Source organism: Astatotilapia calliptera, chromosome 14, assembly GCF_964374335.1.
Source record: "Astatotilapia calliptera chromosome 14, fAstCal68.1, whole genome shotgun sequence".
Lineage (NCBI taxonomy): Eukaryota > Metazoa > Chordata > Actinopteri > Cichliformes > Cichlidae > Astatotilapia > Astatotilapia calliptera.
Genome location: NC_137435.1, coordinates 35,012,229 through 35,036,162, shown reverse-complemented (window position 1 = coordinate 35,036,162; position 23,934 = coordinate 35,012,229). Strand labels below are relative to the sequence as shown.

The window sequence follows — 23,934 nt, the reverse complement described above, 5'->3', positions numbered from 1 at the left end:
TACTAATTTTGCTCCTAAAATCCTGCAATCCATCATCTTACCAATAAGATCAAACCAGGTGACACATTATGAAAAGCGGTGACACAGCTGCCAGTCTTCTCAGTAGCTGTTTTGTTTGTTTATGTTGATTATACCCTTGTTCCAGAATTAATGTGGTAATGGTTTATTACCTCTGCCAGCAAACATTGGGTGGGGTGATGTTTTTATTCTGTCTCTTCTCTGTTTGTTGCGGAGAGTCTCTCAAACACATGAATGAATTTGCATGAAATTTTTCCTAATGGTTGGTCATGGAAGAACCAAGAAAAACTTCACACTGTTAGGCAAAAAAGGTAGAACTGATTAAAGAAGATGCTGAATGAATGCACTTAAGACAGTTAAATAGTTCTATGCCAATCAACAGATCAGTGCTTTCTCTCTCAAACAGCACTGGACCACTGAAGATCTTATTTATGTTTCTGGCATTTTTTTTTTAATTTGAGATGAGATTTTGGAATAACCTCTTAAGGAATTTCAAATGTTATTTATAGATCATACTGTCTTGGCCAGGCTTTGCAATGAAACTTAATTACGCTGTGTTACACAATGCTGTACACAATAATTGTTTTTAAAGTTAATAAGAGCAAACAAAAGTTTACATTGTTTTGTAACATTTCAGGTCTCACAGCTAATACAGTAGCAATACTAAAATTAAAACCAAAATGACTAAACAACTGGGCTAAAAAATACAACGAAACTCTTATGTTGAGTCTCATGCCAACCACCCGACAACCTGTCTTTGATTCTGTCATGGAGGCAAATTGTGTGGAGAGAGAGAGGTGTGGATCCAAACGCAGACACAGATGGAAAGCTGAGGTGCGAACCAATACCGAACCATTTATTTGATTACAGGAACAAAACTGAACTGTGACTTGACCCGAATAGAGATATCAAACTATGACCTTTACTGTGGCTATGACTACGGGTGAGAACATAAGCAGACGACCAGACAACCAACAGTAAAAGACACGAGACCTAAGTACAGTGGAGGGTATTTGGGAAAGTGAACACACATGGGAAAACAGCTGACACAATTACCCATAATGACACAACAAGGAAGTGTAAACAAAACACATAGAAACGTGGCAACAAGACCTTCAAAATAAACCAGAGCTAAACCTAAGAACTAGAATTTATAGAACAGAAAAAAATTGAGTGCTGGAAGTACAAAACACAAACCATAACACTAGAAGTCATAACCATAAATAAACCCAAGATCAATAATAGTCATAATAAAAGTAATACAAATTCCAAAAGCCTGGGTCACTGACCCAAGACCGTAACAGATTCAATGCTTTTGTCCTAACAAAGCTAACTATTTTAGTTAACTACTTGGTTAATTTTTTAGCACTGACTTATATAACACCTCCTTGTTTATAATACAATGCAAAAATAGCTGTTTCAGTTCACTGTCCATTTTAGTCACTTTATCTTGCATCCAAAAGTTTTATGGTTTTCTGCGTCAGATTTGGACAGCCATCAATGTGACCAGTGTGAAATCATGGAGGGGCCAACATACTAGAAACTCCATAAAACCGCACAACAAGAATGTACACAATTTTGAAGACAAAGAAATTTAAACTTATAGTGTGACCACCTATATTAAAGCAGAAATTCAGGTGTAGTATTCAGCTGTGAGTTAACACAATGCCGCAATCTCCCCAGGAGTTGATGAGCCAGCAAATCCTGACCAAACTCAGACCCATACAGTGCTAAACATACAACAGTCAGTCTCTTTGACAGCTGTTAACTAAGTGCTAACATTGGGATAGGGATTTGGATTCAACAAGTACAAAGCAATGCAAATATAATATAAAAAATAGTGTTCTAAGTCATATAAGAAGTAATTAGGGAATGTAATACAAAGAAATACTGTTTATTACATTTCCCTTTTTAAAACATTTTTTAAAAATTATTTATTCATAATGACCCCAACACAGTTCTTTGCATGACTGGGTTTGTATTCCACTACATGACAACCACTGATCAGTCAGCACCAAAGCTTGAATTATATATGGGTTTGAGTCATGTTTTCAGCTTGCAGTGCAGTGCAAGGCCACATCTGTCTTCAAACTGATTGCTTTTACTGGTGGTAATTACCTTCACCAGCCCTTCTGTTATACTGGGTACACAAGCTTAACTGTGATTTTGCCTTTATTTTAAAAATTCAAAGACAGTGTGGAAAAGCAGTACAAGCCACACATGTGAACAGACTGAGCTTCAGTTCTATGCGGGTTTAAAAAAAATCTAGAATTTATCTCAGCAGCAGCAAATATAATCAATTTTCAATTTCACCATGTTGCATTTATCCTGCATTAACTTGACATATTTTTATGCCAAGAATCCATTGTACTGGATGTTTAAGTATAACTAGTAATGATGCCAAGTGTCGTGTGAATGCAGGATAATTCATTGCATGATCTAGTGTGTGAAGTGTTAACATCATGTATTGCTAGAGGTGTTATTAGAGAAATCCCCTGGTGTGTGGATAGACTGGTTTACTTGCTGGGATGGAAATTACTCCCTCATTCATTCTTTCATTCATTGGTCCAGTTCTAACAGACAACCGGTAGTTTACTCCTTAGTGAGGGGCAGATTAAGATCTTGTAGGCACACAAAGATTTTCTTTAATACTCTGAAATATGCTGGGAGTGGTGTTGTAAGATTTAATGGCAGAATGAGGTTTAGACTACGAGCATAAATTGTGAGTGATGTCAGACAAGGACTTTATATCCAGCAACCTTACAAGGAATATTTGCGTCCACTTACATATTATGTTATGAAACCATCCATCCATCCATCCATCCATCCATCCATCCATCCATCCATCCATCCATCCATCCATCCATCCATCCATCCATCCATCTCCTGCGGCAGCAGTCTAAAGCTGAGACACTCAGCCCTTCCTCACCCAGCCTACAGCAACAGGCTCCTTTCAATATGGAGGAGAAGCAGCTCTACCCTGAGCCCCTGCTGAATGTTCCTCATACTCATACCTCTAATACTACACCCTGCCACCCTTTGGAGGAAGCTAATTTCAGCCGCTTGTTTCTATGATCTCATCCTTTCGGTCACTACCCAAAGCTTGTGGATGGTGATCTGTTTTCTCTACTTAAAACAAAACAAAACAAAACATAATATTTCTTATGCTGAACTGAACCACACATGATGTCAGTAATTGCTAAGGAAACTGCTATAGGAAAAAAACAAAAAACAAAACACAACACTGGATTTTAAAGATTTGAGAATGAAGACACTGAAAACCAATTAGGAGAAGATGCAGCTCAGTGTGCAGCTGTCATTCATTATCAGAATACTTCATGAACAATGTCTGCCTAGCTGTCTTATCTCCTGTCTAGACACACACACACTCTCTCACTAAGCACGTTTTTCACACACAGCTGCTCCATCACATTGCTTTTCCTCTCGCCGTGTGCAGATTCAAAGACAAAAATAAAACCTGCCTGTCATCAGGCATGCCAGTTTGCAACAGCACTTCTGTAACACAACACATACTTTTCTGAATATTTCACATAAAATAATTAAAGCATTAAACAATGTCATTTGATATGGTATTTTCATCTTTAGCCTGTGATGATGCCAGTGTGATGTGGATGAACATTAAGAGCACTAAGAAACATAATGGACCATGACACTAAGACAATAGGAAAAGTAGCTCAGAGATTTATATGAGACAGCTAGTTAGCAAGAAATTCTTTTGGATAGCTTGTGAGTTCACCAGGAGACCTGTCAAGATGAACGACACATTGTGTTGTTTGTACTTTAGATGTTCAGATTCTTATCCATCACTCAATACCATCAGGGAGCCATCTGATCGTTCCAAATTCATACTTCAGGAGGACAACAAGCCCAAAACAATGAGTTCTGAAACACATGGTATGAGCCTTCAACATCACTGAGTCAGAGTCTGATTATCCAGAGGAAGTAGGACATTTTTGTTAGAGTGCAACAAATGGCAGTAGAAATTGCTGAAATTCTGTAAAACATCAACATATATAACTAAAACTAGTAAAGAAAATAGAAAAATATTTCTGTACTTTTGTTAAGCACAGATATTTCTTGGTGTAGCTTTAAAGAGAGGTTCTAATGTGTGTGTAAACTGCTTGGAGCCTGAATTGTATTGAACTATCATGTTTGAGCAGGCTTTGGCTGCATGCAAGTAAACAGTTCATTTGCCAAAATGCAATCTCAAAAACCATTGCTATTATTGGACAGCAAATTAAAGTTTTCTTTGCCTCTTCCACTTTATCTGCATCGGTAATAGTGTATGTAAAACACTGTAAAACTTTCTCAGAAGTTCACAACAAGTTCTGAATTTAATGTCACCTGCTGGTTAGCAAAAGTCCCATTGTGAAAGTGCAAGTGGAGTTCCATTGTCATGTCACTTTTTAAAACTGAGTGCCACTATAGGCACTTTAAAGTGAAGTAAAACATAACATGAGAGGAAAACCCTCCATTGGTCTTTGCAGCAAAAAAACAAATGCTGTCTGAAGTTTGGCTAAAGCCAGTCCGATTATTAAGTGATGACGTGACGAGTCCTACTTCCGGGCCTAAAGTAGTCTACATTTAATATGGCTTTTGTGTTGTTAACATGTTTAATGCTTTGTATTTTCTTCTATTTAATCTCAAAAAGCTCCTAAAAAAAGTCAGTGATCACCATTGACCTCCCTCGGCTTTTATTACTGCTAATCATTTATTTAAGCTCAGTTAAAACCTTACGATGTAACTACAGCACAGCCCATGCAGCAGTATATGAATGACTAACCTCGTATTGTAGATGGATTATAATAATAATAATGGATACTTTATTGATCCCCATGGGGAAATTACTTGTTTTTCTCTGCATTTGACCCATTCACTCAGTGAAGCAGTGGGCAGCCCACTAAGCAGGCGCCCGGGGAGCAGTGTGTAGGGACGGTACCTTGCTCAGGGGTACCTCAGGGTAGCCGTTAAGTGGATTCGAACCACCAACCTTCCGATCATGGGGCGACCACTTTACCTACTGAGCTATCCCTTTACCTACTGAGCTATTATCTCAGTTGTTCTCCTGGCTGAAGTTTGGTCCTTTTACAGCATCCTGCCATGCGATTGCATTTGTTCCTGACCACCGAGAACACTCACGTTAACTTTTATCGAGTGGAAAAAAAGTTATCTTGTTTATATTATGCTAACATAGCTGTGTCGCTAGCGGTCACGTAGCACATCATTATATACCAGCTAGCCAAACTTCAGTAACCCTACAAACGTCACTGCTGTTTAGTTTTCTGTCTTCATTTATGTTGGAAGTGATAAGAAAGCCGGGAGGGGCTTAGAGTAGAGCAGCTGCTGCTCCACATCGAAAGGAGCCAGCTGAGGTGGTTCGGGCATCTGGCAAGGATGCCCCCTGGGCGCCTCCTGGGCGAGGTGTTCCAGGCATGTCCCACCGGGAGGAGGCCCCGGGGCAGACCCAGGACACGCTGAAGAGATTATATCTCTCGGCTGGCCTGGGAACGCCTTGGTATTCCCCCGGACAAGCTGGAGGAGGTGGCTGGGGAGAGGGAGGTCTGGACCTCTTTGCTTAGGCTGCTACCCCCGCGACCCGACCTCGGATAAGCGGATGAAGATGGATGGATGGATGGATGGTGATAAGAAAGCTGTACGTTTTAATTTGTTTCCAAACCCCGCAGTCAGGACATGCTATATTGTATTTAGATGGAAGCTAGCGAGCTAACTTCCTGCTAACTTCTAACTCCATTAAATGTCATAAATTCCGTTTTCATGGATGCCTGGATGTTAAACTCAGTTGTTACACCTGGTAGAGCAGAACGCTGATAATTTTATTAAAGATGAAAGACTTAAGACAGTGTTTTAACTCTCAGTAATGCCACAGTGATCATTTGATATATGGACCTGCAGCGGAGTTTAGGCCCAGACACGGCTAGTGACGTCAGACTGAACAATCGGATATAAAGCATCAGCAGTCAGCGATATTTAAATCAAGAAGTCAGTCTTGAGCAATTACAGTCTTTTTGTTTACAGACAAGGACTTTTTATCAACCATAACTTTAGCAGAACTGCAAGTTTATCTGACTTATCTGACTTCAATATATATACAAAGAACAAGTGTGACCCCTCCTTCAACACTAATTTGCTAATTTGCTTGTACCATGTTTAGTTGATGGTTGGGTTCAAAGGTTCATTCTTTGAGGTTTTTGAGTCAACAGGGCGCTCTCATTAAAAAGAGCCATTCTGAGTTCTACAGAGTATCTTTCAGCATCATAACTACTGCATATCATTGACCTGTAAAGTACTGAATGTCAGCACAGAAATGGTCCATGGCTGCATATCTGTATCCCACCTCTGGCTTTTTTCTGTTGATGTGCAGGCTTCTAGTTTCTGAGCCCTAATTGCAACTTTGGCAGAAATGTAGAGAAACAGCCAGCCAGTCAGCCAAACAGCCAGTCAGTCAGCAGGGGGAGCACTGCTTCTCTGAGACACTGATTTATTGGACAATTTCACAGCAGTGTCCTCAGTAATGGGACAGGATAAATGGCTGACCCCTCAGTGACTGAGCTGACTCCTGGGGAAGAGTAGAACGGCTTGCACTGTGCATCTGTGTGTGTGTGTTTGTGTGTTTATTGTGTGTGTGCGTGTGCGCGCTTGTGTGCGCAGCATATGTTGGCTTTCCATTTATATGCTCTATGTTATAGTGTCTTTCTCAGTGTTTTAGGTAGAAAGCTTGTCACTGTGTTTCATATCTTTACCTTCCTCCTTCATCTCTACACTACCTCTACTACAGTACTACCTTCTTCAGCACTGACTACCAAGACACACACACACACACACACACACACACACACACACACACACACACACACACACACACACACACATCCAAATTCCATATCGCCCATCATCTTCATCCTTCCTCCATGATCCTATTATGACTAATTGACACTCTGCCTGTGTCATCCTTTAGCTCGGTCTCTGTCCTCTTGCCCTCTGAGTTTCTTTTGTATGTGTGTAAGCTCCTTTTATTTCTCAGCACACTCTCTGTATCGTTACTCCTTCCTTCTCCCATCTTTTCTTTATCTTTCTCAGCTTTCCTTTTTGTATATTGTTTTTGCTCATAGCCCTGCCTGAAGGATTGCTTCATTGTATGTGTGTATGTTTCTGTTTTATTCTCTTTTATGTCGACCAGTATGTGTACATTTTGATTCAGAATTTAAAAGCTGTGAAAAAACAAAATTACTGTTTGCTTCAGCTAGAGCACTGCTCTAAGCACAGAGGCTCCATTGATACTGTTTTTTAAGGCTGGAGCTGTTAGATTAAAGACCCTGATTGAAAGTATTTTCTGCCAGCATTCAATATCTTCAGAAGCTATATAACCAGCCTTCCTGGCAAGGTAGGGAAGACTAAAATATTGAGATCATTCAGATACAATTGTAAATCTCCTGCGATGAAACCAGGTGCCTTAATATTTCTGCTAAATCGTTCCCTGTTTGTCCTCTAGGTTTAAATGTTTACAGAGAAATTATTATGCCAGCAGTTGTGCCAGTGGAGTCACAAAGCACTTTCTTTCACTTCTCTTAGTTGTTTTTATAGATTCAAATGGACCTTGCCTCCTTTCCAGTTTTCCAAAATGCATCAAGTCCTCCAATCTAAATAACTATGTAGATTGTCTGTGAAGGTTCTCAGTCATCCAGGTCATCGTAGTCAAAGAAGCTTCTCAGATGAGAGGTGAAACGTCTTCAAGCAACTTAAAGAAGTCCAGACACTTTTCTTTGCAAGCAACTATGTAGATTATGTCCCTGCTATCAAAGACAATCTTACAGGAGTGTTACTTGTGGAGAATTACCAAAAACTACAGTTACTATGCTCGAATTATTAATTAATTCCTATAGAAATAATAAATTAAATACTAATTTGCATATCAATTTTAATTTGTAACATATTTGATACATTCAGCATTTGGCTGCATCAGTTGGCTGCTGTCTTGTTGTGTTTCCTGCAGCTATAATGGACCATAATTTATGTGAACAGCCAAACTTTTGACTGGTACTGTACATAGCATCTGTTATAAATGCGGAAGACCAGCCAACTAATATCTAAGTTTAGAATAGGTTTAATCATTCATTTTTTTCTGGGTACCACTGTTTCTTTCGTTACTGCCCACATCACAGTACAAGCAGTGTTATCTGCTTGTCTCACAGGAAAATCCATTAAAATCAGTAATGCATTTTAGAGCCTTGCTCAAAGGTATGAAAGCACTGAAAAATAAATTTCCATTGGGATCCTGTGTGTGTGTGTGTGTGTGTGTGTGTGTGTGTGTGTGTGTGTGTGTGTGTGTGTGTGTGTGTGTGTGTGTGTGTGTGTGTGTGTGTGTGTGTATTAATGTGTTTGTTTAAGTGGATCTGATATGACTGAAGGGCACTGACAGTGTTTACCAGCCTCATTTTTCCGCCTTATGTCTTTCCTTACTTTGCTTTTGCCTCTGATTGACCCACACTGAAAAATATTTGTATTTTTTTGTACTTCTGTTTAATGTATTTGTATTGTTAAAACCTTTACTGTATGCTGTTTCTTTTCCTTAGTCAAAATATGTGTATTTTGTGCTGTATTTTAATCTGTGTTTCTTGACTCTAAACCTGTCTTACACTCTGTGTGCCTTCTAACTTTTGTTTGTCCCTTATTCTACCTCTTTCCCGTACCCCTCTATCTCTGCAGGACTTGGTCACCTCTGCTTTTCTGAGGAAAAAATGGAGCAAGCCACTTATCAAAGCCACAATTCGTCAGAGAAGTACACACACGCACGCACGCACACACACACACACACACACACACACACACACATCTTTGCTTTTGAAAAAGTGAAATTTTGGGAATGGTCTCATCTTTCTCTGACATCTTGGCAAAAGATAAGCAGGCACCGCATCACCCTGGCAATGCAGTACATCTTATATGACCACCATAAAGCATCGGCCTGGAAGGACATCATGAGTTCAGGTTTGCCATCAAAAGTGTGTTCAAGCTGAAAAGGATTCCTAACCTTTGGGAGCCAAACAATACATTTCAATAATGTCTAATACTACATAACTGCAAATGTCTCTAAGAGTTCTTGAAGCAGTTACAACAGTGTTTCCCAGATGCTAACAGGCTAAATTTAATTTAATTAAACAGGATTTCATGCATTATTCTTTTAAAATCTTATGTCTTTGTGCAAAAGTTTTAGCACATTCCTATTTGCCCACTCTCACAAGTCTAAAGACTGGTTAGTGACCACCTGGTAACCCCAGTTACAAGGAAAAAAAGTGTATTCCCTGACTAATTGAGAGGTTGCGGAGGTTACACTTAGTTGCTGTGAAGTCAGGTAATAAAGCCTCCGTCAAGCAGTTTCAGAGACAGGTCAAAAACCAACAATTGCTTTGGTAAAATGTATATTCCCAGGCCAGGTGGCAAGTTGTTGTGGGAGGTTGTTGCTGTTGCTAGGTGTAATTGGTCACAAAGAGGTATATGGTGCTACAACAGACAGCTCCTTGAATTTGCTTTGTTAGTACATTGCCACTGTCACCCATAGTTTCTAAGGAAGATGCCAAGTTGTCTGCAAACACTGCACAATTATTCATGTTAGTGGTAGTGAAACCTTGATAAGTGTGACACAAACCAGAAAAAGAAACCATCAACCTTCAGAGTAACCAACATGTCCTTCTGGACACATGTGGGTTTCAGCAGTGAGCGCAACTTTTACTTTGAAAGTGAATGTTTGACAGTCTTTGTTTCTTTCAACGTTCGCTCCAGCTCAATGGTTAATAAGTGAGTGTGTTTGCATACAGATTGCTGTTTTCCACACAAACAATGGGCTACAGTAGCTATCTGCTTGCGATCAAAGCAATTCACGGTGGTTTCTGGTGCAGCATCCTGTTTGTGACCAATTTACACAGTGAGATCCAACAACCACTCACTATCTGGTCGAGGAATACACTTTTCCCTAGTGACTGGACGTTGCTAAGGGGTTGCTGTCTGGTTTCTAGGCCTGACTGAGGACTGAAACACCTTTTCAGTGCATCTTGGATGCATAGTGTTAACAAAAGATGGCAGAAGATGATAAGTGCACAGAAATGATCGCTTGTACACAATCACAAGAAGTTGTTCAAACTGGCTGCTAATAAGTAATTACTCATTACTTACAACTAGAGATGGCACGATACCACTTTTTTATGTCCGATACCGATACCGATATCATAAATTTGGATATCTGTCGATACCGATATGAATCCAATATAGTGTGTTTTAATCAATAAAACTGTTTTTTTTTAAATATCTTGCTGCATTTTGTATAAGTTCATACTCAAGTTTAAAACAACAACTACACTAAAGCTATTCTGTTATACCTATATGCAAAAAAAAATATTTATAGTTCAGCAATACTGATCAATCTAATAAACTTAAACCTACACCATCCTCCCTATTCTGGTATTTTAAAGAGTACTTAGCATAAATATTAAGCAACCTAACTAATAGGGTTCCAACTCCCAGCAACAACAAAAATAAATAAATAAAAAATAGGGAACCACCCCTCACGCTCCACCTCATGATGCTTAATCGACGTAATCAACCTTAATTTGATGCAGTGTGAAAAAAAAATGCACAGAAATCAATTATTTTTCAAGAAATATTAAATAGATTCAACATCTTTCTTCAACAAAATTGCAGACTGTACAGATGGTACCTTCCCAAAGGAAAAAGTACTATAGCTTACTAGGGTATATATATTAGACTTAATAGTCACTATATACAGTAATGGACTTCTATTCATTTTACATCAAATTAAAACTTTCGGTGTAAGATTCGGATAATTATTTATTAAAAGCTAGACATTTTAAATGAGAATAAGAAAGAAAAGTATGTCTTTGTGCCCCCTTTTCCCTGTTAATGCCCTATCGGCCCCCCTGGCTAAACTTTGCTAGATCCGCCCCTGCACAGTTACCAGCCGTCAGCTACGTAGAAAAAGATCCTCGAGTAGAAAGTAATAATAAATAAATTCTAACAACAGCTGATCAAGCTTAAACGTGCTGCTGTTGTTTAGCCGCTGGTTTCCTCTTTCTGGTGCAAAGTGGGCCAAAAACAAACCAGAGAGATGGACTCGCACAGAAAAGCCGATCAGATGATCATTAAGCAGTTTCATGATTGAAGTAGCAGCAAGAAGAGGCAGTCGCTCCATATATCGCTTGTTAAGCTTAACGCAGGAATGCTTTACAAACATTCAGAGATGGACTTACACACTTGCTTTACTTCTCTCGGGGATAACTTTGTCGGAGATGAAATGCCGGGTTGCTAGCGAAGCTCCACATGCTATCCAGACCACCGACAGGTCCCGCATGCCACAGCCGCTCTATCACGTGATGCATACTGCTCCGACGTGCTAACGTTCTTAGGTGAGTTACGGCGTGTTGCAAGTTTTGTGAGGTGCTTTCGTGATATTTAATGGATCGGATTACATTTTTTATTTTTCTCCGATATCCGATCCAGTAATTTAGGTCAGTATCGGACCGATACCGATACGTAATATCGGATCGGTCCATCTCTACTTACAACAATTACTAATTACTAAGAATTACACCCAAGATCATCTTCTTTTCTTACCCTCTTTCAGTACAACTGCTATTTTTGATCACGCCATAGAAATCAAGTCAAATACAGAAACAGAGTGATGTTAAAGTCAGTGTTAATTTTGAGTAATGAACAGTTTTCACTATTGACATTTTACTCAAATGCAATAAACATGAAGTGTATAGAGTGTACAAAGGCTACAATTTCTCCTTTAGTCTGGTCAGCAGAAAGACATGATGCTGATGCAAATGAATCCCTTGATGACTTTGATTCTGCAGTTACATTAACAGTATGATGGACTTTTCATGTATACTCTATGCGTGTACTTTGACCTTTTTAGTACTGTTTGTTTTCATACAGTTTGCAGTATGTCAACTGTGTTGTCATTTGTTGTGTTTTGGAAAATACAACTAAACATCATGCTGTGAGCACTGTTTTGTCCCTGTTTTTGATGTAGTTTCTAATGAATGCTCCATAGGCCTGGTGGTTTTATTTACTTTTTCCCCAACTGTTTGTATGATCTGAAAAGATTGTACTGTTTTGAAGATCAGTCATAATTTCCCAGACGAGTAAGAAGTTTTGTGAAATTAGTTTGGAAACTGGGCTTGTTTTTACTTCTCTGAGAAAAAGTTTCAAAGGTCACTGGTATCAGTCCTAATTTACTTCCATTAACTTATCCAGTGGGATCATCTAGTGAGCTGTTTGGGCATTTCTTTCTTGACTGATCTCATTGCGTTACAAATAAAGAAAGATCTGCTGAAATAAACCTGGAAAAAATATTTATGTCTTTTGAGACAAAGTAGCTCAAACACAGCATCACATATCAAATCAAGTCCATGCTGATTTGCAAAGTTATCCAACAATGTTCCACGTTTTAGGCAATCTTCAATTTGCAATATTTATTTGTGATACCATTTTGCAACACAACTGCTTGTCCTTCCTTCCACAAACCTCTTCTGAGGTCTTCTGCTTCTTTTCCTTCCTGACAGATCCAAATTCAACATCTTTTGCCTGGTATATCCACTATTCTACCACTGCACATGTCCAAACCATCTCAGCCACCCTCAGCTTGGCCTCCTGTCTTTTTGTCAGTGCCACTGTCTCCAAAACATACGTCATAGCATGTCTCACTACCATCTTGCAAACCTTCCATTTCCCATTTACTGCTATCATTCTGTCACAAATCATCTCTGACACTTCTATGACACACCTCTCCACATCTCCATCCTCCCTGCACTCTCTTTGTCACCTCTTTTGTGCACTGTTCATTGTCTTGGATAGTTGAACCCAGATATTCAAACTCATCTCCCTTCACCACCTCTGCTGCCTGCATCCCTGTTAGACCTGTACCTGCTCATTCACAAACATGTATTCTGTCTAGCTTCTACTGAATTTCATTCCTCTTCTCTCCAGAGAAAACCTCCACCTCCTGCCTGACCTCAACTGTCAGCCTGTCGATCATCACTGCAAACAAGAAGCTGCTCAAAACTGATCTCTGGTGTAATCCCACTCCACTCTAAACCCATCCTTCACTGCACACCTCAATACTGTCTCGCTGCCCTCATACATGTCCTGCACCTCCCTCACATCTATGTTTGTCCTGACTTGTCCTGACCCTATCACATGCTTTCTCTGATCCACAAAGACAAAGTGAAGATCCTTCTGACCTTCTCTATACTTCTCCATCAACATCATTTTTAGTGTTCTTTCTCACTGATTGTCACCTTCTTCGTAACCCTGCTTCAACAACTCTTTTCCAGACCTTCATGATATGGCCTCCTCTTCTTGAAGTAAGTGTTGACCACAGTTATTTTCACCATTTTCATAAAATCCACTGCCATCAGTCTTTGTACATTTCTCCCCTTGACACCTGCCCAACACTGTTCCCTGTCTCTGTTCCTTTCCCCTATGCTTACTTAATTCTGCTCTAATCAACAATCTCTCCTGGGGACACTGTCTGTAATTTCATTAAACTTACTCGTTTTTTTTCTAATTGACATCAAACCCTTATGGCAAACACACTGACAACATTCAACGTAACGCTTTTTGATTTCCAGCTTCAAACACATGATTCTGTCTCATGCTCCTCTACACAGTATTCTCATACTTGTTTTCCTATCTACACCATAGTAGAACAGCTTAAATCCAGCTCAAATGCTTCTGGCCTTGCTTTCCTTCTACCTACATACTTTCCTGGTCTCCATCATATTAGCCACCTCTCTCCCTTTAAATGTAAGAAGTACAACTGGTAAAGTCCGTACTCTCACCTCCATACTTCTGCTTTTCCTTCTCTTTCACTCCCTCCTAACACACCTTCCCTTTTCTTCTTCCTTTGTCTTCAGTCAGCAGTAGCATAGTCTCTAGCGACTACCTGTTAGGCAATAGCACCTGTGGCAGGGATTGTTAACTCAGGCCCTGATTGATTCAGTATAGAATCTAACATAACCCTGACCATTTATCTAGTTCTGGTGTAATAACAGTCGAGCTCTCTTCCTATCTCCTAGCTTTAAAATGCAGCACTTATTTTCCATATATATGCTTGTGAATCAGAAAAGTTATTTGGAGGGTATGTCATCCTAACGTGCATGTTGGTACAATGTATACCCGAAAACCCTCCTGTGACATAGAATAATAATAATAATTCATATCAGCTTCAATAGTCTAAAAGTCCCAAACAAATCTATCATATACTGTGCATTCAAGCTGTTTGTGAAAATTCACTGTAATGAATCAGCAAAAGTCACAAGTCTGCTGCCATCTGCACACACAGAATTTCACAGTGACTACTTACTACTTCCCTGATGAAAAGAGATAAGTTGCATTAAAAAATAAAAGACAATTATATAATTAAATTATTATTAACAATTATCCTAATCTGAAAGTTTTGGGAATTCAGGCAGTGTGTGATTCTTTGGAAACGTTGTCTCCCACAGAATGACAAGTGCAACCGCCTTGCAATCCAAAGCGGTCACCCAGAAGTTGAGAGTGTTGCACGCTCATCCACTTGGTGACCAGTCAGTTGCCACAACTACTTGCAATTAGTTGTCAAATGCAATCAAATTCAATGCAATGCAAGCAACTGCTGACTTTCTCAGTTGTCATCGTGTTTTTCCTAAAGTGTGACTAAGCCGTAAACTGTTTAATAGTTTTGAAAAAGAACCTCTTGTGCCTTGCGAATGGCTACGTGATAACACTTTAGACTTTATTTTGATGAACTCTAAAGTGTTACAGAGAAGTCACCAACTTCTCTGGAAAGTCCCTTTTTGGAATCATAACCCTTTGAAACCAGACATAAAAAGCATTGAATAGCAGCAAACCCAAGGGACACTGGAACTCGTCAGTCTCAAGGTACATGCAAGCAGTTTTTGTGCAAACTGCGGCCCTGCAGTTTTTTCGTATTTGTCAACTAAACCCTAGAACACTAGCACACAGCTTTGTAACAGTATCACATCATGTTCTAGGGAGAGGCATGCCTTTTTTTTTATAATGGGAATCATATTAATTAAACTAATATTGTAGGTTATGAGACTTTAACCGAATCAACCATTCAGATGATAGACTCAAAAGCACAGGGTTCACAGAGGGATTAACTGTAGAAGTTGCCCCCTGCTGGAAAGAATGTCTGTTTAAGGCATTTCTTCACTAGCTTTCCTTTACATGCAGTTCATGGACTGTATAGTCTATATGCCATAAAGGCAATTGAGCTGTGTTGCTTGTATATAAGGGAAAAAATCTATATATTTTTAAAACATTTTATATAACTAATATCTATATCAGGGTAATTAAAACATTTTAATTGTCATTCAAACCTCAGATAGCTACTGGTATGGTTGCTTTTTGCTGTCCTTGTATATAGATGAACTGGATACTTATGACTGTTTCTGTGCAAAAAGAATGATAAATAAATATATTTTTATATAAATAAAAACCATTTTTATGTGGGTGGTCTTCCAGTGGATTTCATGCAGAAAAATACACATGACCAGATTTATTTACACACATAACTATTCACTATTCTGATACATGTTTTTAGCAATAGAAGGCACATACATACAAACACTAGAATTGCAGATACACACTTTTTATAAATAGCAGAAGCATATTGCCAGACACACACACAGAGTTGGGCTGTGGGAGCTGATAGCTGCCTATCTGTTGTGTTGAGTGCAGGCCTGGCAGCCCCCTCTCTCCCCGAGTGAGGAGACAGGATAAACACAGTTCTGGATAAACCTCTCTCATGCTTTCTGTCCTTTTTAAACTCTCTCTCGCTCACACATGTAGTAGCTGCTCTATCTCTGTCCTCCCCCATCTGTCTCTCTCTCTCTCTCTCTCACACACACACATATATATGGACCCACACACACATACAGACAGACAGTAAGTCTCACTTGCATTCTGTGTCTCACATCATCCCTCTCCCTCCTGCTCTCCCTTCACACACACACACCGCCTCTGCTTTTGACCCCATTTATTTCATTTATGTATCACCATCCCTCGTTCAGCCCATAACTCCTCTCGTTCCTACACACACGCACACACACACCCTCCCTCCATCTTTTCCTCTCTCCATGACTGCTTCCATTCTATTTTCCTCTTTCCCCTTTCCACTAATTCCACTTCCTCTCTTCACTCCTCATCCGCCCTTCACCCTCCGTTTCCTTTCCCCCCCTTCCTGTATCCTTTCTTTCATCAAAGTCCCAGACACCCTTAGGTGCAGTCAGAATTTAGCTCCTATGTTACTATTTTCACACCTACTTTGTTCAAAGTACTCATAGTTCTGAACCTTTAGTTCAGTCTAACAAAGACTACTTACAGTATATACAGGCTGTGTCCACATAAACAGGCTCACTCAGGTGCTCCATTTCAATTTAACATTTGGTTAGGATGAGTAAGAAAAAGCTCCTAAATGAGGTCGAGATTTTTATTTGGTGTTGCTAAGTTCAGTGTTAGGTAGAAATGCTACTGTCTTCACTGTGTCCATGGAAACACACACCATTGGAATTCTAACAGAGACTGCATTCGCATTTAGGTGCAAATGATCACAACTGGACCACAGTGGAAAAAAGGGCTTTTTGATACATTTCCAAACAAGCCAGAGGAGTTGTAAACTGTGAAAACTGTACCCAACAGGAAAATTCCTGTGTTTAACAGAGTGAGGGTAATTGATATGTCATTGTTGGTGCGCATTAGTGTTTGTTTCCTGTTGCTTAGAGGCAAAGACATCAAAACAATATGCTGTATTCAGATAATTAATTGATAAATACTGGACATTGTTTTAAATGACTGAATTTATGACAGAACTACAGGGAATCATGCTCTTGTTAAACGGTGTTCACAGCAAAACAAAACAAAAGACATTTAAATAGAAAACACAGTGTATGAGGTGTGCACAATTTGACAGGATTTCCCCAACCCTTCTTTTTAAAATTCTTTACTCCAAATCATGTTCTGAGCACTTAGAATTTTTTCCATAGTTGATTAATGAGACATTTTGTCAAATTTGTAGAAGCACTGAAAATAGACTTATTGTTTTCTGTCATCTGGATCTACTCTGCAAAGACTCTAAGCCTCTTTAAAGGCAACGTCCTTTGGCCTCTTTAGGTCAGACACACCAATAGCAGCCCTCCCCCAAACCTAAATGACCTGAATGACCACACTGACACACATGCAGTTAGTGTTCTTGCTGCTGCTACTGCTCACATCCACCCAAATGATTTCAATAGAGATTATTGCAGACACCGTTCTGGTTTTATGAATTTTACATGTGGTCCATGACTCTAGTCTGAGATATATACATGTGTGTGTGTGTGTGTGTGTGTGTGTGTGTGTGTGTGTGTGTGTGTGTGTGTGTGTGTGTGTGTGTGTGTGTGATGACTTTTCCAGATGTTGCATAGTTTCCTCTAAAATGGACTTTAATGCAAGGCAGCAGAGGAGCAGCAGCGGGGTCCGCCTCTGATGTTAACATGATACGCACACACGGACGCCTTCTTCTTATTTTCTGATATTCACATTACACCGGTCATACATATTCACACCCACACTTGAGTGCAATAACATATGTCCACTATTTCACATGCTGCACTCCACTCTATACACGTACAGCCCAGAATGTGTCCCCCAGGAGCAGCGCTGACTGATGAAGTGACTTTCACAGATCGCTACATACTGATCTGCTTTCCCTCACAGCTCAAGCACAGGACCCAGAGCAGTGAGCGGGGTCTCTCACAGCAGAATGAGTTCTTCTTCGGCTTTCTGTTTGATCTCAGCATTGCTGATGGGTCTGGAGAAACAGGTCTAGACCATAACACACACCATATGTCTCCTGAAAATCGCCAAAAACAAAACAAAGTTATCAACGGGCTGCCAGCAGTGAGCAAGCCAAAGTCCTTCACTCCCAAATGACCTTAAAATTCATTGTAGCTGCGTTGGTATTGGCACAACGATTCTTTTCAGCTCAGGACTCTGGTAAGAAATTTATTCTTGCAATAAAGTTCAGACTCATGGAGACATTACTGAGACCTTTGAGAAGTATGCCCGCTATTACTCGTATATCATATTTGAATAATCAAGAACTCAGCTGGGTCACTCTGCTCTGAGGTCTGATATATGTGATGTTGTTTCTGCAGCAAATATTCATAGCTGAATTGATCTGTGTGCCGCTGTGTGCTGTATGTGGCCACCTTGAACTCACTTTGATTAAAAACACCTGAAGATTCTGCATGTTAGTCAGTCACACACACACACACTCACACACACACACACACACACACACACACACACACACACACACACACACACACACACACACACACACATTTGGTCAAGTAGTAAGATGCCTTTTTCTTCTTCTTCAGAATTTAGATGTAGATTTAGGAGTCAACTGTTTACAGTGAACTTTTTTTTTTAACTATTTAACTTAATTTCTAATTAAATTAATTTAATTACTGTTTAATAAAGAAGCGCATCTTTGAAGCAGACATTACAGGGAAGAGGAGATACTGACGTTCCAACAAGCATGTAGTTATCCAAGTTATTTGTCTGATCTCATTTTTTTAAGTGTAATTTTATTTTGTTTGTGATTCTGACAAAGACCAAGATTATTTTTAGTTATTTTATAGTAAAAACATAAAGGTTCTGAGATCATCCATCTCACTCAATATAACAAATTTCAAAATAAAATGCTCCATAGCAAATGACCTGCAGAGCATCCTACTTCAGCTTGCATGTTGGACATGTTGGGGTCCCAACTTAATTATATGATTTGTTGCGCTTTTTTCCCCACTTTATTTTAAACAACATCCACCAGAGTTTGAGCAGATGGTGTTGGAATTACTTTAACTTAACTGTGAACAGTGGACAGAGGCAGCCTCAGACCTGATTGAGATTATACACTGATTCAGTGTTTTAAAGCACTTCATAGCACTGAAACTGCACTTTTAAAAGCTTAAATAACCTTTTATTGATTACTAACTCTGAGGATTCTGACATTTTAGTGTTTTTAGACATCAGTGCTCCCTCTGATACGATGGATCACTGTAGCCTTATCTCTCAGATGGATGGCTGTGTTGGAATTAAAGTAATTGCCCTGAAATGGTTTAAATCTTTTTTTCAGTTAGGCTGGGGACACAATTCTCTGCTAGCGTGGGGTTTATTAGGGGTCCATTCATAACCCAGCTGTTCTTTGAGGTGTATGCTTCTGCAGGTTTATTTAAAAAAAAAAATCATTTCACATTTATGCAGATACCTGGAGGATGTTAAAACATGACTGGAACAAAACTGTCTTAATATAAAGGAAAAGGATATAGTGGGAGTATATAGATAAACCTGGGAGTGATCTCTGACAACACTTACTTTTAAAAAATACTGTTGTCAAGTCTAGTTATTTCAACTTGGGTTAAAACTGTTCTTGTCCTTCAGAGACTGAAAAGGTTATTCATGCATGCAGCTGGTTGGCCAGACACCAAACACAACTAGATGAAAACACGGTACCTCTGTTCATCAATCAATACATTTCTAATTAGAAGCAGAAATTAGGCTCCACGGCTCCCCGGTATGTTCCTTTGTCAGTGCTGACATCTGTTATATTACAAATATTGACAGAGAATGCACATTGGTATGAGCAAATACATTAGGCATGAGGGCAGCATTGACGTCCAAGTTTGGTGGGTTTGGTTTGCTGAAATAAAATATCAGTAGTGTTAATTTGTTAAATTGCAGAGGAATGAGTTCACCAATAGAATGAAATTTTAAAAAAACACCAATCAAGCCTTAAATGATCCAAAACATTGTTGCGTAACATCACTGACGGACATCCAACAAACAAAGACACAGGACCGAAAGCATGTTGGTGGCTTTCTGCATCTGAGAGACAGGTTTTTTTTTACATTTTTTATTCACTGTCATGACTGTCCTAGATTCATTTTCCACTGCATCAGGCAGATGTTTTTTCAGCTTACTGGACATGGCCCACTCTCACCACACATAGTAAGTGACTAGTTGGTGAACATGGAAGAGGATTTACCTCTATGTTTGGGATGAAAAATGAACCCACTGACAATCAGATGCTCTCCATCAGTTTTGACAAGATCACTATTATACCCCACTCTTGACCTCCTCTTGAGATGCATATTGACAGAGATTTGAACCAGAAATTTCAAATGTTGTCACGGGTTGCTTAGAGGATCCACTCGCAGGACTCCTGGGTAGCGTTCAAACAGAGATTGTTTATTACAGATCTTCACCAAGTGTATGTACAGACAGTGCGAGGTTAGTGCTATATACAAGACGTGAGGGGCAGGGGTCCAGGGCTCCAGGGAAAACGGGGAAATCACACACGCGCTCAGAACAGCCTCTCTTCACTCCGCTAGCGACCTGTCACTCCGTCCACACTCCACACGGGGAAACACGGGGACGGGTCCGGGGAATCTAGGAACAAAGGAACACGTTAAGTCTCTGAGACAGAGGCACAGGAAACTTGAGCTAGGTGTGTACTGACAACAGCCTTCACAACAATCCAGCGTTGAACAGCTGATCTCCTCCTTCTAATATACCAGCTGGTCTGATGAGGCCCAGGTGTGCACGATCCCGGAAGGCGTGGACCGAGGGCGTGAACCCGCCATGAGTTCCGCCCGGGCAAAACAGGGGAGAGGGAGAGAAAAAAGAGAAGAGAAGGGGGGCTAGGAGTGGAGAGATGCTGATCAGCGCCTTGCCGATCCTGCAGGTCGTGACAAATATATCACCCAATAAGACCTTTCCCACCGATTTTGAGTCCACTTCTTGGATAATTTGCAATAGCTCATCCTTTTCTTTGTATGTCCTGGTCTTAAAAATAGCATAATGACAGCCACCAGTGTTAAATGGTTTAACAAAATAAAAAAATAAAAAGCAGCCAGTCCAAAGAACAACTTGTAATGACTTTCAGAAAGCCTGGATAGCTGTCATTCCAAACCACTTCATGAAAAGTACAACAAAGTCTGGCTACGTGGAAGGAAAATATACAGAATGATACTGCATTTCTATTGCTCAAGTTCTTGTGCATTTGTTGTAGACATCTTTCTTCATTGTTTTTTGCATGTAACGATGTATTAGAACAATTGTAGGCCACCTATCACATCTGGAAAAACTGCAGCCTTGGTGCATATATGGCCTGCTGTATCGGTGGCATTTGAAAGCAAAAAACCCCCAAGACAAAGTAAAACAAAACAAAAAAAACCCCATCAAGTTTTCAGAATTTTGGTATCGAAGGCATTGAAAGTTATTGTAAATATCAGTATTGGAGACATCCCAACTATCTATGTTATTTTTTATAATGAAATACTACAAGGCCCTGGAAGTCCTGTGGGGGAATATGAATGAATAAATATGTTAATTTGCTTCATAAAAATATAGAAACAACTTAAATAATCAAGATTTAATAACCCTTTGAATAAAACTTAAAAGAGTTGTCTAGTTCAGTAATGGCTGTTCTCATTTTATTTTTTAAGACACCAATATGGGACTGAGTTTACTCAGGTTGTTGTTACAGTTGGGACAGCTGACGATTCTGCCTGGTTTTGTTGGTCAGTCTAGCAGATATTTCACAAGAGGTTTCACATTTTGTTTGCGTTCCTCGAGCGGTGGTAGAAACAGATGTATTGGTCACATTATGGACTGTATGTTTGGTTTTTTTTACAACAATAAGTAAATATTTGATCAAGGACAGACAGCAGAGGAAGCATATATAAGAATTAGAAAGCACTGTGATTGGATATCACGCTAATACTAATATCCTAGTGTATTTAAAAAGAGAACGAGAGGCAGAGCCTTCACCTTCCAGGCTCCTTTTCTGTGGAACCAGCTCTGTTTGGATCCCAGAGAGAGACACCCTCTGGGGCTTAAAAGTTTCCTTTGTCATAAAGCTTTATATAGTTAGGGCTGGATCAGGTGACCCTGAATCCTCCCTTAGTTACGCTGCAATAGGACTAGACATACCATAGATTTTGGGGACGTCACCATTGCTGATATTTTCAATGCCAGAATTCTGAAAACTTAATGGTACTTGTTTGATGCATTTTGTTTGTTTAATACCACAGGTACCAACTGCAGCATGTCCTGAGGCTGCAAACAACATATGTAAGACTCTGAAACCAGTCTGACTTGATCTGTAGTAGCAATTACAACCCGCCCCTCCACCAAAAATAAAAAAAACATTACAAAAGGTTACAAACCAGGCCTGAGGATCAGTCATGTATTTCATTAACAGACATTAAGAAGAAGAAACTCACTTTGACTTAATCCAAGTTCTCGTGCTGCTTTTCACTCAAATACTGTTCTCACCTCTGAAGCTTCAGTCCAAAGCCACGAATGACAGCTCTCATGCACTTCACATGTTACATCCCATAATAACATACAACAAAAGGCTCTGTTTGATCTGGCACATTCATGAGAGGACTGTGTATTGTCGTAGCACTGAGCTAACAGGAAGCCCCAGGCAGAGCTGATTTCAGGAGCACCTCTGGGAGCCAGCTGCCACGTTTGATGATCAAACACACACTTCGTGGTTAAATCAGACACCTAACCAGAGAAAGACAGGTTGTCATATGCTTACAAAGTGAATGACGGATGAAGTGGAGTTAGAAATGCACTCTTTGAATTGCTTAAATCATGTTTCCAAAATATTAAAAACATCTAATATATATATTTGTATATATTGTATATTTTAAAAAAAGAGGTAATATCACACATCAATATTTTTTTAAAAGAGTGTTGTAGTTTATCTAAAATCAGATGTATCGACATTGTGTATTGAACTTTTTTCTGCATGCAAGCGAAGTGAGAGAAACATCTTTTCCCATCACAGAAGGAATCACTAAAGGATCCACAGGTGGCAGCTCACAGTACATAGTGGTGTAGTGATTTGTGTGATTGATGGGCAATATTTCAACATTTTTGATGCTCATATCAATATATTTCTAGGGATGTTTTAGGCTGCGAATGAGGCATTTCACCTAACAGAGCAGGAGCTACCTTGTACCAAAGCATTCCCTAGCTTAGATGAAGAAGAAGAGTCTGACTTCTGGTTTTCTTTTAAGTCCCTGCACATCCTCAGGGGGCTCAGTCCAGGGCATAAAACTGTCTTTCACTCTTGTGTTCAGTGGGATAATGGCTGGAAAGAGAGTCCCAGTAAGCAACAAAGGATCATACTTTTGCCTTAGAAACAGGTGTCTGAAAGCACAGACAGAGACTAGGATTTGTAAGATTGAATGACTTGAAATATCCCATTCCACACTGCTTACAGCTAAAAGACTTTTGATCTCTGCATTCAGATTTGTTTATGAAAGTTGTGTCTTCATTAAAATGGTAGCATTCACGTGTAGAAAGAAATTATGGGAAACATTCTCAGCATACCCTTTGTTCTGGGTAGAACTCTGTGACAAGAGATCACTGTTAGTTATCACGGGTAATGGACATACTGAATCATCACTCGACACGCTTCGTTTCTAATTTTAGGTTAAAACAAACAAATTAATGTTCCACTTTAAGCCATATGAACTTGCTTCTGACAAGTCATTGAGCTACACTGCAACCATTGAGTATTCAAGAAGCTGAAGAGCTGACATTGTTTATTTTATTCATTACACTGAATAAAATTTGAATAGCATATTATTAATGCACGAGAACCTGAATTCCTTTTGCACAATGGATTGGCATGGAAAACTTTCTCTAATAAGAGCAAATACTTCTTCACACATCTGCTTTTACTGAGCAGTCCTGCCTCTTTTATAAATAAACAGTGTTCTGAGGCCCTAA

The 23,934-nt window shown here is 39.6% G+C and overlaps 1 long non-coding RNA gene across 1 annotated transcript; it reads right to left on the bottom strand.

Annotated features, from left to right (window-relative positions):
- Nucleotides 1-20,002: 20,002 nt before the first annotated feature.
- On the bottom strand, nucleotides 20,003-22,458 carry LOC145419992 (uncharacterized). The gene is made up of 3 exons (XR_013901269.1): nucleotides 22,410-22,458; nucleotides 20,642-20,860; nucleotides 20,003-20,571 (listed from the first exon to the last, which is right to left on the bottom strand). It is a non-coding gene; the product is annotated as an uncharacterized LOC145419992 (long non-coding RNA).
- Nucleotides 22,459-23,934: the final 1,476 nt, after the last annotated feature.